Consider the following 5,868-nt stretch of genomic DNA (forward strand, 5'->3'; position numbering starts at 1 on the left):
TTTGGCTCAGTTTGGGTTTAATTGCTTTTTTTTTAGATTTATTATGGATTTAATTTATATATATATATATATATATATATATATATATATATATATATATATATATATATATATATATATATATATATATATATGATTTAAAATTTTAAGAATTAGGGGTTGAATTATAATGAGTTTAACCTAATAAAATTTTTCCTCTTAGTTTATAGTATTCAAAATAAAAAAAATTATATTCTCGTGAGGTATAATATATATATTTAAGATGTTTTAAGAAATTTTTTATTTTTGAAAATTTTAAAAATAAATGAAAAATAGAGTAGGGGCATATATATATATATATATATATATATATATATATATACACACACACACACCCTAAGCGACGTTTTGTACACGACCGTAAACGACGCGCAAGCGTGGCGTTGCCAGCTCGATTTCTTTGTAAAAAAAAAGTTCTATTTTTTCTCTCTCCCCTTTGGCCTTCTTTTCAAAACATCACCGAGCGAAATTTTCTAATTTCTAAATTTTCCTCACCGCTCTCTCTCTTGCTCCTTCCTTCTCTGTCATCATCGTCTTCCATCGTAGCTGACTGAATCTCCCCAAACTGTGCGTCAAACACAAAAGCGGCCCTAGTGTAAAAGCCTCTCTTTCTCCATTCTCGATCGTAAGACTTTCCCATCTACTGTCTATTTTTCAGCTCTGTATATTTTTTTTTGCACCATATATATATATCCTACCAAGCACATTAGCTGCTATGTTACCCATTTTTTGCTTATATAATTTGCAAGTACCTTGATAGGTAACTTGCTTATATAGTTTTTTTTTAATTATTAGAAGAAAATATTTCACTTTGTAGTAACTACTTGGTAAGTCGTTTCAATTTTCAAAATATTGTAGCAGCTACTTGGAATGATAGCTGCTACAACACTGTAGCACCTAACTCGATGGTTAGCTACTACAATGGTGTAGCAGCTAACCGTTGAGATAACTACTACAACATTATAGCAATTACTTGGAATGTTAGCTACTACAATATTGTAGTAGCTACTTGGAATGATAGCTGCTACAATACTTTAGCAGCTAACTCGATGGTTAGCTACACATTGTAGCAGCTACTTCGACAGTTAACTGTTACACCTTGTAGCAGCTAATTGTCCATGTAGCTACTACAACGTGTAGCAGCTAACTGTCCAAGTAGCTACTACAACATTGTAGCAGCTCTTACATAAGTCATTTCATTTTAAATTGTAATTTCCTCTCCTCTATTCATATTATATACCGTTTATCTATGAATATCTTTATAAGATGTCTCAGGTGGTAAACTGTTAGTTAATTTCACAACTAGCTACTACAACGCTGTAGCAGCTACTCAGAATGATAACTGCTACAACGGTGTAACAGTTACTTGGAATGATAGCTACTACAACAATGTAGCAGCTAACTCTACGGTTAGTTGCTATAACATTGTAGTAACTACTTAGAACGATAGATGCTATAACACTGTAGCAGCTAACTCGATGGTTAGCTGCTACAACGTTGTAGCAGCAAACCATCGAGGTAACTTCTATAACGTTGTAGCAATTACTTGGAATGTTAGTTGCTACAACGTTGTAGAAGCTACTTGGAATGTTAATTGCTACAACGTTGTAGCAGCTATTTGGTTTCTACTATGTGTTGGACGCAAACTGCACAGTGGCTAAGCGAGCTAAGAGGGCGAGCGGGCTTTCAATCGGTCTGGCGAGCAGAGAGGCTGAACGAGCTTTTATTGGACAATCGAAGCGACCGAGCGAGCTAAGCGTCTAGGCAAGCGAAGCCTAGAAATCAGTCGGGTGAGTGCGCTGAGCAAATCGAGGAGCCTCTTTCTTCTCCACCTTTTCTCTATTCACACATATCCAACAGAAGATTTGGCATCTATAGCTAGTACTTTCAAAGTTTTATTTCACTTTAATACTGGATCTTAATAAATATAGCTGCTATAATTGTCTTTTGTTTTTGCAGGTTCTAACAGCATGCCCTTTGAGTAATGAAGCTAGGTTTACCAAACTCTCAGCTAGCGATAATTTTCTTTCTACTCTGATTCTTACGCTGTTAGTCCATTAATCATCTGAAAATATTACATAAAGCCTCCCTGTGTGTAGTAACAAACTCATTAATTCATTGATCTTGCTTTCATCCCCGAGACCAAATTCTGCCATTAATGAATTGATAGGTCTCCAAAAATCTATTAATTTCAAATTATATAAGTGACCATTAAATTATTAATAGGGGTTGAGGCTTATTGGTTGCATCAGCAATAGCACAGATACATGTTGTAGCACCTCACTTCTGTAGAGTTACTGCTACCACTACAAGAAAAACCCTAACAGACATCGGTTTTCCACCGCTGTCTATTACATTTTGGACCGATGTCTATGAGGACGATGCAAAAGGTCTGTCATTCTAGACATCGGGTTATAACCGGTGTAGTATCACTTAACGACACCGATTTTCGAATCGGTTATTAACCAGTGTAGTATCACTTAACGACACCGTTTCATCAACGGTGTAAAACCGATGTAATATTATATGTTAATAATACCAGTTTTGGCAGTGGTATACGACCGATGTAATATTAGTTAATGACACCAGTTTTGCAGCGGTGGAAAACCGATGTAATATCAGTATTATTTAACGACACAAATTCGATTTCCAAAACAGTGAAAAATCGATAATATACAAACAAATCAATATCCATGTAACCAACACATAAATATTATTTTTACGACATAAAAAGATAATAGATATTGTACACATCAAATCTGTATCCATCAATTAAACAAATATTCTTCTTACATCAAGTAAGAAGCTCTTTTATTCAACTGTTCGACATCCATTTCTTTGCTTGATTTCTTCTTCCTCATGGAGGCCACCTTCTTTATCCTTTCCTTTACGTCAACTACAGTGCATCTGCCACTTCAACTTCAATGTCTCCTTTCTCCTGATTTTGATCATGCTCCTCCTGTTCCTTTGATAATTTTTCTTTCTTGGATTTCTTCTTCTTTAAGATTCTATTCTCTGAAGGAGCACCAACACTTTCTTTCTTCTCCCCTTCACTACTTTGCTCCAGTTGCTTCTTGTCTGCATAACAAGGATAAACAAATTCAACACACATTAAACAGTCGCTTCATATGTATGAAGCAACTCAAGTGAATTAAAATTTACTATCTATAAAAAATAAACTAATTATGTGAAAGAAGACATTACCAGCTGTCTCATTTTGTGTAGTATTACTATCTTTATTTGCAATGTCCATTTTCATGTAGAAGTGCATCCAGCTCTACCATTTCCTTTTTCTTAAGCTACTTCTTTGACAGTTGCCTTTCAGCATCTTTGGGTGGTGTTGAAACAGGAGCATGTTTCTCAATGGTTGGTTCTTTCCTAATAGCCTTTGGTTCATTTTCAGGTTCCTCAACATCATCATCATCACCCATGTTAAGACCATCATCCTCACTTTCACTTTCCTAAACACAAGAAAAAAGAGAGTACTTGTTATAAATAAAATAAACTTAAATATCTGATATAAACAAACATGTAAGAAAAGAACTGACTCTCACATGTGAGAGTAAAGCAAATAATAGATAAGCATAATCACTAGCAAGCAACAAAATTAGCTAATAGGAAGAGAAGATTTTTATTTAAACAGATAAACTCATAAACTCAAAAAGATTCTACTTATATTGACATAATAAATTTTCAAAAGAACAAAATGAAATAGGAAGAGAAGATTTTTATTTAAACAGATAATCTCAGAAACTCAAAAAAATTCTACTTATATTGACATAATAAATTTTCAAAAGAACAAAATAAAAGAGTCTTCCTTCATTCCTAAACCTCATAAATCTAAGCAGCATGGAGGAGGCATGATTATAATTAAACTTCCACATAATCAATAGATGTGGATTCACATTCTGTGATCAGAATACATTAACACTAATTTATTGAAAGGTTCATTAAACATGAGATTGAAAAGGGACATGAATTCTTCCAGAAAAAACAATACTCCAGCTCAAAGGAGGTACAAAATGTGGGCTAAAGAGCACCTAGAACCTTGGCCTGCATATTCCTTGACCTCTTAGATATAACTACAATCTTGGTAAAAATTAAATAGAATCAAAGCAAAAGGAATAATATTTATCCAACTCCAAGGCATCAAAAAAAAATCAGAATATCAATGGAAGAAGTAACAAATAGCATTTGATCTTCACTTACTTAAGAACAAATACTATGACAAATTGTCAAATAAAAACAAATGTCACATAATTGCACAAATAAAATTGAAAAATAAAACCACCGTTTATACAGATAAGACATGTCAATTCCTCACCCAAGTAGAATCCTTTACCACACTTTACCTCAATATTAATAACAATTAAATTGACGGGATAATTGACCAAGATCCTGATACAGATAGTAAAGTGTAATAGCAAAGTGTATAAATACAACCTGATTTAGATTAGGAATACTGAGAGAATGACCAAAATATAGAGAAAATATCAGTGAAATTTGTAAGGTAATCAAGTATAGCATTTCAAGTTCTCTCTGCAATCTATCTAAAACTTACAAAAATTCTATTAGTAATTTCTTGTTATCAAAGAGGTTGAGACAAGACATGCATAAGACTTACAGAAAACTAGGTGTTATGCAACTTGTATTAGAACAATCTGCTAGCAATGTGTCCTATTCTTCTACAAAACAAAACTGTTATTATCTTCTCAGAAAATGGGATAATATGAAAGTGTACCAAAGAATTAACAAGAGATTAATAGAAGTGAACTGATAAGAGTTAAGACTACTGATTTACGAAAGAAAACATACTCATACAGAGGATCCAAATGCAGAAAAATAGGAATAAGCATTACAATAGAATAATCAAGTTTATCCAGTACTACATATAATACAAATAATCATTTAAGTAATCTTCATCATGAAACCTTTGTAAACGTGAATTGCTTATAAGTAACATCATAATAGAAAAAGTTTGTCTGATAGGCTATCAAGCTTAAAGCATAAAGAAAGCTGAACTCGCATGCACGTCTTGTATAAACAAGCATAACATAAATATTTATTTGGTACTAACATTATGCCTGATAGAAACAATATGCCGAAACATAAGGTACTAAAAGATGGTTCCAGATAGCAGTCGGTTGACCCATAACCCAACACCTAGCCAAAGGCTCAGACAATCACCATTAAAATAATATTACAATAGAGGAGAATATTAAATTAAGAATTACTAATATCAATACGTATATAAAACAATTGTACCCTTAATCAATTAAAACAAGTTCACAATCAAAAACAAACAAATCATAAAGCACCAAACACATAACAACAATAGAATACGATGACCAACAAAACAATCAATCTAGAAAAAAAATATTCTAACTGTATTAAAATTAAATGATAAAAATTCGATAATGAATGAAAAAAAGAAGGCAAGATAAGGAGAACATATATAATAAGAATAAGGAGGCTCTCGTCGAGTGGGCTGATAAGGAGAATTAGAATTATTTTCTAATATCAAATGAACAAGCAACTTATTAAAGAAAAAAATTCTTTAGACTAATTTAGACCACCTAGGCCATTTATGAGCTTGGGAGGCTTTTTTAAAGGTCCACCTAGTAGGGATTGTATAGCAGTTAGAAGAATGGTCGCTTCCAAAAACCTCACAGGCAGCCACCTTTTAGAGCAATGTTGAAGCACCGTCTTCTTCAAAATGCTGCTAAATCTTGAATTGTGATTGAGCTTAAAGATTATTCTCATATTTCAAGTTGATACTACACCAAAGGAATAAGCAAAGAGTGATACACCATGCTAGTATGAAAAACA

At 33.0% G+C, this 5,868-nt stretch overlaps 1 long non-coding RNA gene across 1 annotated transcript; it reads right to left on the reverse strand.

The window, feature by feature from the left end:
* Positions 1-3,012: 3,012 nt before the first annotated feature.
* Positions 3,013-3,285, reverse strand: LOC122000090. Its single transcript, XR_006116938.1, has 2 exons — positions 3,244-3,285; positions 3,013-3,117 (listed from the first exon to the last, which is right to left on the reverse strand). It is a non-coding gene; the product is annotated as an uncharacterized LOC122000090 (long non-coding RNA).
* Between the last annotated feature and the right edge of the window lie 2,583 nt (positions 3,286-5,868).

The sequence above is a fragment of the Zingiber officinale genome, chromosome 7A (genome assembly GCF_018446385.1).
Source record: "Zingiber officinale cultivar Zhangliang chromosome 7A, Zo_v1.1, whole genome shotgun sequence".
NCBI classification, from domain to species: Eukaryota; Viridiplantae; Streptophyta; class Magnoliopsida; order Zingiberales; family Zingiberaceae; genus Zingiber; species Zingiber officinale.